This window comes from Rhinolophus sinicus, linkage group LG02 (genome assembly GCF_036562045.2).
Source record: "Rhinolophus sinicus isolate RSC01 linkage group LG02, ASM3656204v1, whole genome shotgun sequence".
Taxonomy (NCBI): domain Eukaryota; kingdom Metazoa; phylum Chordata; class Mammalia; order Chiroptera; family Rhinolophidae; genus Rhinolophus; species Rhinolophus sinicus.
The window spans coordinates 72,771,068-72,785,498 of NC_133752.1; the positions used below are offsets into that span (position 1 = coordinate 72,771,068).

Sequence of the window (14,431 nt, forward strand, 5' to 3'; positions counted from 1 at the left end):
TAACCAGTGGAGGGAATGTAGATTGATGAGGCTCCCCTATGATCAATTGTTGTTTGAGATCCTTGGCCGATAAACACTGTAGTTTCATCCATAGCAATCATGTTAGAGAGTCGGTATTTAGAAAAGTCTATACCATCAACAAAGGACTTGAATGCAAGTGCACATTTAATAACTTCAGTATCTTCCAGCTTGAACAGTGTTGTCGATATTAGAGACAGTTCATATCGCTGAAGGAAGTCATCCAGTCAGTGTTGTGATGCTTTGAATTCTTCTGGGGATATTTCTAACCGTGTTATTGCAAGGGCAAATGCTTGAATATCAGCCCTGCGCACAACCAAAGCCTTTGCTCTCCTGTCACAGATGATGTCTTCCAGCTCAGGAAATAATGGTTGCCGACCTGATCTACACTTGCGCTTCTTAGCATTTCCCTCGTCCACCTGTTGGCTGAGGTTATCGTATACTCTGCTTGACATTTTTGGACCATTCGGAAATCCAACTTCATCTTTGCAGAGAGCCATAAGATTCTTGCCCCAGGAATCCTCCACAATTCCTTTCTTTTATTCGATGGAATAGCTCTTTCTTTTTGCAGTCATCTAATCTGGGAGTCAAAATATTATTCCCTTTAAATCTACCATTAAATCAAGTGTTAATTGAAGACTTAAGAGACAGGAGTTGCAACAAAAATGATGACAGTTAAGAATGATGGTCCACACAAAAGCGATGAAAAATTGCAGGCACCAAAATTCAGAAAACATTTCTTTATTTCACACAAGTGCATTATTTACATCCGTTAAAACACATGACATATTGAATTATGAAGATTCATATTAGACACAACCATGTCCATTCGTTATCAAGTGCACACATTATTCGTGCATTGTGTGTGTACTCCGATTGGTCACTCAGCAATAAGTCTCGAGTTCATCTGTTTACATAGGCGTTTACCTCCCATCCAAAGGCGCCCACTTGGGTATTTACAAGTACTTAATTATAATTTGTATTATCATTTATTTTAAGTATTAATGTCAATAATATTAATTATTTATATTTAATTATATATTAATATTATTATTTTACAATCTAATACAGCCGTTGTGTGTTGCAATAGACGTACTAAATGCGTCCGTCTGGCTGACGATCTTAACTCGGGCTTATTTTTGGGGTAGGGCTTATATTATGAGCATCCTGAAAAATTCATGCTAGGGCTTATTTTCAGGTTAGGTCTTATTTTCGGGGAAATGTGATATCAAAACAGTATTTGCATTTCCATAGTAACTCCAAACCCCTCTCACCGTTCTTTATTATGGATTCTGATACATTCCAGTATCCTCTCTGTAAGGTATAGTTGAGAGAAATAGCATAGGTCAGAAGATTGGAAAGGGGATACAGTGTAGACCTAGAGAGCCACTGATTAATTATAAATTAGCATTTTTCAATATAGCATGACAAAGATCTATGATGTGAAAACTGTTCCCATATAGTATGTCGTATAAAAGAAACTTGCTTTGGCCTCATTTTCTTCTCATTATCCCTTTTCTCCTTTATCGCCCTTTGCAGCTTTTTTGTTCCTATCTTCTTTTTTTTATTTACATTTTTTTCATTGTGTCCTTTATCTCACTAGTCCTCCTTTTCCCTTTTCTTTACACTGCTTAGTACATTGTAGGAATGTATATTTTAAAATTTGTCATACTGCATTTTTTGTTCTTGAATAGAAATTGGGCAAGAGTAGGAATTTAAGATACAAGAAATTTGTTATATTCATTTTCTGCCTCTGTAGAGAAATAGTGCCTTCTAGTGTTTGCAATAATGTTTTGTATTTGCACCATTTCCATTCAACTGAAAAGTAAAATACTTTCACTTTTTATAGTTGTCCTACCATATTTATTACATACATAGATAGCATTATTATCTCTATTTAAGAGATTTCAAACCCAGAATCATAAAACACTTATTTAATGATGAGTTGAGGATAGCTTTGAACAAACATATGAAAGGGTTACAAAAACGTATTCCACTTAATGCACTCCCAATTCAGCTGCCATTAGTCATTAACTGGTGAGGAGACAGATCACAAAAATATGATTCATGATATTGCAAAGCCCACTAAAAAGAATGCCGTAGATAGAGAATTGCAAAAGCTGGTTGCTTCAGGGCACCGTGAATAGGAAATGTTGCAGAAGTGTCACTCATTTTTTCTATTCCTCAAGGTAACCTTTCTAGGAGTGAGTTGATTGACATGTCTTCTTTGGTTCTGCTGCTTCTGAGTCACCTGTATTTCTCTTAGAACTGGCTATGTTCTTTTGGAGAAGAGCAGTGCTCTCAGAGAGGCAAATATATTCCTTAAGAGATTTAACAGATATGAGAAGTTAGGTGTTACCCAGTACTTCCCAACTTCCTGTGTGTTTGAATAAGCATTCCCTGAAATGCATTCTCACTTGTTGACTACTATGAAAATATGAGGAATAGGTGTGCATGTGTAGATCTATGGGCTTGTGTTAGGGTTCTCAAGAGAAACAGAATCATTAGGATGTGTGTGTGTATTATTTCTATTGTTTTATTTTTATTTATAGAGATTTGTTACAGGGAATTGGTTCATGCAGTCATGGAGTCTGAGAAGTCCCAAGATCTGCAGGATGAGTTGACAAACTGGAAACCAAAGAGAGCTAATTCAGTTCCAGTCCGAGTTCAAAGGCCTGAGAACCAGGAGAGTCAATGTTTCAGTTCTAATACAAAGGCTGGCAGTCTTAAGACCTAGGAAGAGTTAATGTTTCAGTTTGAGTCTGAAGACAGGAAAAATCCTTCCTTCCTTGACGGAAGGTCAACTTTTATGCTCTATTCATGCCGCCAACTGATTAGATGAAGCCCACCCACACTGGGGGAAATCTGCTGTACTTTACAGTAAATCTACTGATTCACATGCTAATATCTCCAGAAACACCCTCAAGACACACCCAGAATATTGTTTGACCAAATGTCTGAGCATCCCTTGGCCCTGTTAAGTATATATGTAAAATTAACTATCACAGATATTAACATGTATAAATTAAAGTACATTTATTTCTTTCTACTGCATATCTTTAAAATTTTTACAGCACCATTGTTTTATAACCAAGATATGATTTCAGTATTTGTCATTTGAGTCATATGAATTTCTTTCTTCAAAGCAGTATACTATATACTCTCTAAATGAGTTATTGTAGACAGTACCTTTGCTCTGCAAATAACTGGAAGGAATATGGAGATAAGATATATTGAATACCAATCATCTATTTGGGATTAGCTATGTGTTTGTACATTTAATTCTCTCAATAATCAATTGAAGTAGGTAGGATTACTATTATTTTAGAGATGAAGAAGCTGACTCAGAGAGGTTAAATAACTCCATAAAATGTTGCACAATTATGAAGTGGGGGAGCCAAAATCTGACTTTAGAAATATTTTACTTAAAAGCCCATATTCTTTCTACTTCCAATTTGTTATCATTAATAAGCTATATAACTGGAGGCAAACAAACTTCTCCAGGTCTTAGTTTCCCATTTGCAAAATGTCTATGAACTAGATGATTTCTTAGGTCTTGATTGTTAGGCTGGTGGCAGAGATTTCAAATGGTTTACCCAATATCCATTAACCAATTCTTTCTTACTATGTAATAGAATGGGGAAAATCTCATTTGGCATACATACTTTCTTTTGACTTTCACTCTTACTCTTATTCCTACTTGGAATGCAGACATGATACTAAAAGAAGCATCAGGTCCCAATTCCTTGGTGCAGTGTTTGTTTTCTACTGTTCTCCTAGTTAATGATCTTTTCAACTTGATTCCAGAATTCAATGTTGGCCTTCAAAGTAGAGTGCATCCACAAGCAGGGTGGAGTAGGAAAATTACGTGTGTGTCAAAAGAAATATTGATATTTTAAATCATAGGTCTTTCCTGAACTCAGGGAAAATCTTTGTCATTGAGTAATTTGGAAAATACAGAAAAAACAAATTAGCAAAAAAAAAAAAAAAAAAAAGAAGAAGAAGAAGAAGCCTGCTATTCCAAAATTAAGAGAAAACCATTTTTGAAATTTTGCTGCGTTTGACTTCCAGTTCTGGTCATAGCGGAATAATTCACTGTAAAACCTCACAAAACATATTCAGCAACTATTTTTAGACTGTGTACAATAAACAGCATAGACTGTAGTTTCTAAGACAAAGTGAACTCATGAGGTGAGTCCCATGATTGATCAGCTTTCTGCCTGGGGACAATTTCCTAACTATAGTGCAGACAACTTGAGTCTCAGCAGAGCATAGAGATCCTGCTGAACTGAGGAGGCAGATATGAAAGTCTGTGGCATCTGAGTTGGCTAACATCTCTGGGGTAAAGCATTGGAGAGGAACACGCTGTACAGCAAGGGGTCCCAGATCTATCTATCTATCTATCTATCTATCTATCTATCTATCTGCCTACCTATCTGTTAATTTATATAGGTATAGTATATAGATATATAGATATACAGTATATATAGATATATATATATATAGCTATATATCTCTTGCCTATCAACACAGTAAAAGCATTTGGCAAAATACAATAACTACTCATGACAAATTTTCATCAAATTAAGAATAGAAGAGAACCCCCCTAGTCTGAGAAGAAAAATACAAAACCTGCAGCTAATATCATACTTAACGGTGAACTAGGGAATGCTTTCCCTCTAAGAATGAGCATAAGGATAGGATATCCACATTCACCACTTCTATTATTATTGTATTGGAGGTCTCAGCTAATGCAACAAGGCAGGGGGGAGAAAAGATAGATTCAAAAGGAAGAAGAAAAACTGTTTCTATTCGCAGATCACAATTGATTGCTTACACAGAAAATCCTAGGGAATATACACACACAAAAATCTATAATAAATGAATTTAGCAGGGAAGCAGGTTAAAGAATCAATTGTCTATCAGTATATTAGAAATCATTTGTTTGTCATTATATCAGCAACAAATTATTGGAAAATAAAAAAATTTAAAATACTATTTTAAATAACATAATTAGGAATAAATTTAACAAAAGATGTCCAAGGCCTCTTCATTGAAAGAAAGTAAAAGATGACTAAGAGAAATTAAGGATCTAAATAACAGAAAAATATAACATGCATGGATTGGAAGACCCAAAATTGTTAAGATGTTAATTATCCCCAAATTTATCTATAGAATCGATGCAATGTTAATCAAACTCATTGAAGACTCTTTGGAGAAATGGATAGCGGATTTCAAAATTTACAATTTATATGGAAATGCAAGAAACTAAAATAGCCAAAATAATTTTGGATATCTTATTGTTTCAGTGCTATTTGTTAAAAGACTTTCCCTATTTGGATTGTTTTGATGCCTTTGTCAAAAATAAAGAAATCTTGTAAGTGTGGATCTATTCTGGGGCTCTCTATTTTGTTCCATTGATCTATTTATTGATTTTTTTGCCATTACTACACTATTTTGATCGATGGCTGTTGTTTCTGTGTCTGGTTCTGGAGCCTGTAGTCCACCGGGCAGGAAAAGAAGATACATGAGAAGTGAGAGAAGAAAGAACAAACTGAAATCTGTGAAGCTGAGCTGGACATCCACAGGATGGACAGGAACTCAAATAGGTCTTTTATCTCTTCCAAGCCTACAGCTTTAATGATGGAGGTATAATGCAAGAAACAAAGCTAGTGCCTTTTATCTAAGAGCTATTTAGGCGCTCTCCCCTGGAGTTAGAGAAACTGAAGAAGATCTGGCAGGAGTTAACAGTTGCTGTAACCCTGGCCGCTGCCTCACACCACTCACGTGAGCCACCAGGTAAGAGACAGCTGCAACACTTGCTAGTGCTCTGCGCTGACATTACAAATATTTTTTAAAAGATGCCTGCTACCTCATGTCTGCCTTCTAAATCTCAGCTGATATTTTTCTCTTTTGTAAACAGCCACAGCATCCACAAATAATTATAATTTTGTCCCGTTTTCTGATCATTCTAAGTTGAGTGTTAAAATTAAGGATGTAGGCTCTGGAGTCAAAAGACCTGTGGAAATCTTGTCTGTTTCATTTCCCAGTATTTAACTTTATGTCAGGGTTACTTAGCTTGCCATGTTTCAGTTTCCTCATCCACACAATGTGCTTATTGTGAGATTAAAAGAGTTAATTTTGATAATTTAATTACATATGTAAAGCACCTGGGAAAATGCCTGACACTAAGTAAGCACTCAGAATGTTCCTTCTTTTTTCTTGGAATTTTAACTGTATAGAACTTCCAGATCACTGTTAGATAGTATCCTCATGGTCATGCAATAGATGGCTATTGAGTTCCAGCTCAGTGATATCCAGAGGCAGGAAAAAGGGAATGACCCTGCTTTGTGTCTTTTTAAAGGAAAACCGGAGACCCCTTCTTCCATCTGAGACCTGCAGACCTGCAGCATCCTCATTGATGACTGGCCAGAATTATGGCACATGCTCATACCTAACCTAATTAAGACAACCATGATTATTGGGCCAATCAAGAGTCACTTTTTGGGTCTGGGGAGGGGCACAGACTCCCTTGAGCACATGGCTGTGGATGATGGACACTTGAACAATCAAGTGGATGATGGACACTTGAACAAAAACAGACTCTGCTAAGGAGGATGGGGCAGGTGAGGGAAATGGATTTGGGTGGGCAATGAACAGTGTCTGCTTCATCAATCAGCTCAGAATATAAAAATTTGAACTGATTTTCTTCCCATACCTGCACTTCTTCCTATCTTCCCTATTTCTGTTAATGATACCAAAGGAAAGCTGTGAGTTTTCTTTGCTTCCTTTCTTCCTCTTGACTTTTAAATCTAAACAGTTGGCTGGAAATATTTTACATATATATGTATATACTTTTGTCTCCATTCACATGATTACTACCCTCTTACAGGTACGCTTTACTTTTCTCCTATAGCAGTGGTTCTCAACTGTTCCCCCACATCAGAATCACCTGGAGGATTTATTAAAACACAGATTGCTGGACCCTAATTCAAAGTTTCTGACTCAGTAGCCCTGGGGTGGGAACCAAGAATTTGCATTTCTAACAAGTTCCCAAGTGATGCTGATGATGTTAGACCCACTGTTGGGAAACACTGTCCTCGAATATTTTCACAGCTACCTAAGTAGGCTTCCTTCTCCCTCTCTATTCCAATCCAGCCTACCCAGACCTGCCAGTATTAATCTTCCTAAAACACAGCATCAGTATAGCATTACTTGAAACAAAAGCTTTCAATAATTTCCTATTGTATTAGACATAAAAATTCACACTCTTTTGCATGGCTTCATGTGGGATTCTATAAACCTAAGAGAAACAGGTCTTCTGACCCAGACAGTAGTTCCTTCTGGATTACTGATTGGTATATTTTCTTTTCTTTCTTTCTTTTTAAGTAACTGCTTTATTGAAATGTAGTTCACATACAATAAAATTCATATTGTTTTTAGGAGTGATGGGGCTGGTGAAGTTGTTCATTTTTATTTTATTTTTTTAAGTAACACCTTTATTGAGACAATTTACGTACAATACAACTCACCTGTTTAATGTATACAACTTCATGGCTGTTAGTGTATTCACAGAGTGGCACAGTCACCATCATAATCAGTTTCAGAACATTCTCATCACCCAGAAAAGAAATCCCATGCCCATTAGCAGTCACTTTCCATTCTATCCCCTTTCCCTCCCCTCCCCTCCAGATCTAGGCCACCAGTAATTTACTTTCTGTTTGTATAGATTTCCCTGTTCTCAACATTTCATATACATGGAATTACACAATATTTGGCCCTTTGTGACTGGCTTCTTTCACTATGTGTAATGTTTTTAAGGTTCATCATGTTGTAGCATGCATCAGTACTTTATTTTTTTAATTGCTGGATAATATTCCATTGTATAGATATACCACTTATGTTTATCCATTCATCAGTTCATGCACATTTGCACTGTTTCATTTTTTGTTGGCTATCATGACTAACGCTACTGTGAACACTTGTGTGCATACTGATTGGTATCTTAATATTTAAAATCCATTTCTAAAACCACAGCCTCTGAACTCCTAAGGCATGTAATTTCTGTGCCATTTATTTTAAAATTAGCATATGCTATCCTGTATTTGTATATGTCTTTTAAAGAGCTATTCTATCTCCCCTACTAAGTTTCATGAGCAGAGTCTATATCTTAATTCCTTTATGTATCCCTAACATCTAACAGTTACTTGTACATCCATAAATGTTGATGATAATAATAATGGCTTTTCTTCAACTATAAAGATTTGCCTGGGAAGAAAGATAAGAATAAACTTTGTGGTTAAAAGCTTAAGATGATCCCTCACATAGATGATCAAATGGGTTTTCAACAAGGGTGCCAAGACTATTCAATGGGGAAAAGACAGTCAACAAATGATGTTGGGAAAACTTGGTGTCTACATGCAAAAGAATGTAGTAGGACCCTTATCTTAAACCATATACAAAAATCAACTCAAAAGGAACAAAAAGTCTAAACATAAACAGCCAAAACTATAAAAATTTTAGAAGAAAACAGGAAATCTTCATGACATTAGAGTTGGCAATGATTTCTTAGATATAACAACAAAAGCACAGCTGAGAAAAAAAAAAGATTAATTGGACTTCATCAACATTAAACACTTTGAATCAAAGACACTATCAAGCTAATGAAAAAGTAACCCACAAAATGGAAGAAAATATTTCCAAATCATGTATCTGATAAGGGATTAATACTCAGAATATGTTTTTTTTTAAAAAGCCTCCTACAACTCAACAACAACAAAACAAACAATCTGATTCAAAAGTAAGCAAAGAACTATATTTCTCCAACAAAGTTATACAAATGGCCAGTAAGTACGTGAAAAGATGCTTAACATCACTTAATCAATAGGGAAATGCATATCAAAACCACAATGAGACACCAACTCACACACATTAGGATGGACATTATAAAAGAGAAAAAAGAAAAAACAGAAAGTAGTAAGTGTCAGCAAGGATGTGGAGAAATTAGAACTCTCCTACACTCCTGGTAGGAATGAAAATTATTCAGTCACTGTAGACAGTCGTATGGTGGTTCCTCAAAAAATTAAACATGGAATTACCATGTGATACAGCAAATATATACTCAAGAGAATTGAAGCAGGGTTTTGAAGAGATAATTTACACACTTATGCTCATAGGAGCATTAGTCACAGAAGCCAATAGGTGAAAACAACCCTAGTGTTCATTAATGGATGATGAAGGGATAAACAAAATGTGATATATAAATATAACAGAATATTATTCAGTCTTAAAAAGGAAGTTCTGATACATGCTACAACATAGATGAACCTTGAAAACATCATAAGTGATAGAAGCCAGGCACAAAAGGACAAATATTGTATGATTCCAGTTAAATGAGGTACCTAGAATAGTCAAATTCATAAAGACAGAAAATACAATAGTGGATGCCAGAGACCAAGAGGAGGGAAAAATGGGGAGTTATTGTTTAATGGATATAGAGTTTTAGTTTGGGATGATGAAAAAGTTCCAGAAAAGGCTTAGATGTTTTTAAAAAATAATTCAATTTATCAGTAAGTGTGCTTAGTTTACATACTAGTCTAGACATATTTGAAGCTCTAATTGTTGTAGTATCTAAGTGCTTTGCTGCACTTTTCAGATGGGAAATTTGAGATGTATCTTCCTTAATCAAATATACACAATTGTGGAATAATAAATTACCAAATGCGATTTAAACTACTTTTCTTTAAAACTAACATCCTTCCTAATGTTAACTTAATAAAATATTATGCTAATAGGTTAAAGATGTGTGAAAATTCATAATATTGTGAATACATCAAAATCATAAGAAGTATTAATATAAAACATAGTTGCATCAAATTCTGAGCACAATGCTTTTGTTGAAATGTTTATTTGGTATGTCTCCTACTACTTTGGATTATGTTTCTCATTACAGTTCTCTTATGCAGAGAAGCCAGGCCTCTGTAGGGTCTCCTGAAAGTGCCTAAATCATAGTGCTTGCTAACTTTAGAGAGCACAGGGGGAATTCTTTTGCATATGCTTCTTTAAGCCTCTGGGAAGAGGGACCTAAGCTGGATTTTTTATCCTGGAAAGGAGCCATTCCCTTGGATGATACAATTGAATGCTCAGCTACAGAGAGCTGAAAGTGGGTGTGACTCTTCACTTCAGGGATCACCAAGGAAGGGAAAGATTTTTATCTGTTATTTATAGGGCAATACCTGCAGTGGTCATTCTCAGTTGGTCCCTCAGTTTGGTCTTCCCTCTAGTGGGGAAAAGTTGTAACACTGAGCTCCTCTGAGTGATCCTGATGCACAGGCTGCAAAACAGTAGAGAAAAGAGTGGTTAGCTTCCTCAGTAACAGCAATATCCAGGAGAGTAAGAAATTATGGTTGTACCTTGGTGTATGAGAAAGGGTCTTGGCAGGATGCCAGTAGTTAATCGGAAGAATTTGTTGAAGAGACTATTTATAAAAGTTAAAGGCAGTTGACAAAGGCTAACAACAGCAGGGAGCTCTTGGCACCTCCAGGCTTGATGGGGTAAAGGGAGCAAGATTACCAGAATCGTGGAAAAGCAATAGTAGTAGCTGTAGCTGTGGCTGAAGGAGAGAGCTACTGGACAGGAATTGTAGCCTTTGGTAGGGAAATGCAGCATTGTTAACCCTTGGCCTCATTTCCTGCCAGAGCCTCCCATTTGCCACGCTCAACTGGAATCCAGAAGGTAAGGACGTCTTGTTGATGTAGAGACAACATTGTAGTTCATACCTCCAGCATTTAGGGGCAGAGTAGAGAACACTGGACAGTAGATTTGGAGGACCAAATGAAAACTATCTGGCTGACTTAATGAGGCTTATATGACTTATGAAAATCTGTGTTCTAAATGAATGATAAACAATTGACATAATTGAGGGGTTGAGTAGGTAAAAGTCAGATGTGGATTTTCATTAGTGGGAAGTTCACTAACCATGTTGGACAGTTCATGGTCTTTGAGATGACCAAAGGAAGGAGATTTTGAAGAGTGACTTCTGGAGGATTGGGGTCTTTGCACTGGGTCCCCAGTGACTCTAAGCTCTAAAATAGAGAACTCTTACTTTAAAAGACACAAAAGAATTAACCAACTCAGCAAAAACAATTGGGATGATCAGCCGAGGGCAGTCTACTGGAAAGAGAGCTGGTGTCTTGAATGTGAAGTGTAAAGGCCCCATAGCTGTGTCCCACTTGTAGATGCACAGTCCTTGGACAGAGTGGAAGTATGAAATCCTTTCCTAAAAAGACTCCCATCTAAAGAATCTCTGTGCCTGACAAGATCCTAATCAGTAACTTAAGACAAGGAAACATTTTCTGTGCTATTAAAACCAGCTTTGCACAACACGCTGTAGATAATGCTGAAAGCCACAATGGTGGGAGTTCTGATCAATTCTCTACATTTGAGATATAGTGTAATTACAATCAATACCATGGTGCCCACTGGCCTGGAGCTAAGTTTAGAAGTTCAACTGTGGATCTAAATGTTGTTTTCCACCTTTGCTGCTAGAGCTGGGAAAAGGTAGGGGAGAGGAGCTAACAAGATGGAAAGGGCAGAACTCAGTGAAGGGGTTTGAAAAAAGCAAAATGATCTCAGATTTATGAATGGGTGTTTCAAAAAGAGAGTTAAATGAGAGGCTTGGGTGGAATAGGCAGTGGTGAGAGACAGAGGAAAAAAATCTCCAAAAGCTAGCAAAACAAAAGGTCAGGAAAGGCCATAGAAAAAATATTGCTCTGCATTTAGAAGAACAGGAAATTTGAATCTCAAAAGCAGTAACAGTAATAGCAGGAGATACAAAAAGGAAGACGATCACATTTCCAATGTTGGCGATTATTATCAAGGGTCAGCAAAGCATTATTATGCCTTACTGTATTTGTTATGTGAACCAACACATCAAAACACATTGTTCTGTTAGGGACAACAGACGAGTTACCAGATTAACTTTCCTCCATCAATCTAAAACCAATTTTACAACCTTTACATATATACATTTTTCTAAATTATTCTGAAAGTGTGTGACTTTCTAGATTTAAGCCTCACGTCTAAGCAGTATAGTATACTTAAATGTACTCAAGATTCTTTTACAATCTTCAAAAATATTGAGAATTCCAAAGAGCATTTGTTTGAGGGTTAAACAACATTGTGTTAGAAATTAAAACTGACAAATTATTGAAACACTTATTAACAACTATAATAAATCCATTACATGCTCACATAAATAATATATTTTAAGTGAAAAATAAATATATTTTCCTAACAAAATCTCTTTAATGCCTGGCTAAATAGAACATAGCTGAATTTTCATATATGCTTTTGCATTCAATGTTGCCTATGTTGCTTTGGTTGAAGTATATGAAGAAAATCCAGCCTCATCCAGATACATAGTTGGTAATTTTAATAACTTTTTCAGATAATTGTGGATATTCTTCTTTAATACTACGATAAATCTAGACAAATGGTAGTTTCTTAAAGGTTAGTTGCAATGTGGAATCTGAAACATTATCAATGAATTTTTTGTACTGTTACATTAAAATCCATTGGTCTCTCTCAACCCTTAAATGGATGTTTTACCCATACATGAATTCTGTAATATCATGCATTGGTCATTTGGAAAATATTGGTTCACTAATTTATGCAGATCTTCCAAATGTTAAAACATTTGTACCATTTCAAGTAATCTCATTTGTTAATATCACCATCAATTTAATCAGAACTGTCTTAAAGTGTATTGGGAAGCTGTCAAGTCAAAGTGGCAGATGTCGTTTCAAAAACTCTAATTTTCAGTTGAAAGTTTGAATGTTATCATTGGCAACAAATTCTGCCAGTTTGAAGTGACAGGCTCACACTGTTCATTTTTGATAAAATATCTGCCAAATACCCAACTCCTAATGAACATAATTTGTCTCAATCATTACTTCAAGTAAAAATGGTGTTCTATGAAAAATTGGCTAGTTCAGCTCGTAACTCAACCAATTGCACAAGTGCTTTGCCACATATCTTGGTGTACAGCAGACGAGCTTTATGTATCCTTCACGTTTATCATACAGAATATTAGCAAGATATGTACTCAAAAGTTTAAGTTTAATAAAAATTAATAATCTCTACTGCTTCACCAAAAACATTCTAAAGTGGCATTTTTTAATAGTATGTGGTATTAATAAAATTATTACTACAGTAATTTTTTTGCCCACTATTGCTTTTACATCATCAGTGCAAATGTCAATGCAGTAAAAAGGCAAATAATGTCTTAGTTTTATTATGATAATAGTTTGGGCAGTGCAGACTGCCTCCCGAAAACATCTCAGGGGCCTCCAGGTGTCTGCAGACTATACTTTAAAATTAATTCTCCCCATCCCTGCTAGAATGTAAATCCTACAATTCCAGGTTTTCTTTGTCTCTTGTTCACTGATATCCCTCCAGGGCTTAGGTCATGCCTGGCACATAGTAGACATTCAATAAATAGTTGCTTAATTAATTAATTACTTAATGAAGTAATTAATCAGAACTAGATCTTAACAGTGAAGAGCATATAATCTGCATTACTGGAAACTCATTTTTAAAAATTTAGTTTTGAATAGATAAAATATACAATAGGATACATGGTGAAAAGTCTCCCACTTTGCCTTCCGCAAGGCAACTTAAGCGGCTTTCTCAGAGATAACCACTGTTGTCAGTTTCTTATGTATTTCTCCAGTGATATTTTATGGATTCACAAGTATTATATACACAAGCATATTCCTTTCTTCCTTCACACATATGGTGGTATTTTATATACAATATGGATTGCATCATGCTTTTGAAAAAGTAAACTTTTTCTTTTGGAATAATTTTAGATTTACAGAGACATTTCAGAGATTCTTGTATACTCTTTACTTACTTCTACTAATGTCAACATCTTAAATAACCCTAATACTTAGTCAAAACAAAGAAATTAACATTGTACAATACTATTAACTAAATTACATAACTTATTCAGATTTCACTAGTTATGTCCTTTCAGTTCTAGAGTTCAATTCAGGATACCACATTACATTTAGCATAGTGCTTTTTTCCCTCCTTAAAATGTATTTTTAGGATTGCCTCCTATCAGTTAATACGTAGTTGCCTTATTCTCTGGAAAAACTCTAGAATGACTTCCTGGAAGTAGAATTTCAAGGCCAATGATTATGTGCATTTAAAAATTACCAAACCCCTTTCCCTCAAAGAAATTACCAAACCCTTCTAACTAGTACTCTTGTGATTTGAATGTTCCAAGTTTCTTTGAAGTTCTAAGATAAGACTGGGGACTGAAAGTAATAAATGCAAAATACTCAAAAAAAATTTTGCACACTTCACGATAATTATTTTTAATGTACTGGAAAAAATACACATAGCA

The 14,431-nt window shown here is 35.5% G+C and overlaps 1 long non-coding RNA gene across 4 annotated transcripts in view; it reads right to left on the reverse strand.

The window, feature by feature from the left end:
* LOC109458377 (uncharacterized) overlaps positions 1 to 14,431 on the reverse strand; it is a 43,133-nt gene that overhangs the window by 27,073 nt on the left and 1,629 nt on the right. For 2 of the 4 annotated variants that reach the window (XR_012493723.1, XR_012493724.1), the window contains exon 2: positions 10,254 to 10,351. This is a non-coding gene — a long non-coding RNA (uncharacterized LOC109458377). Of the gene's footprint in view, positions 1 to 749; positions 2,340 to 2,534; positions 2,752 to 10,253; positions 10,352 to 14,431 lie in introns of those variants that run through there. The other 2 variants (XR_002139213.2, XR_012493725.1) reach the window with 2 other exon arrangements.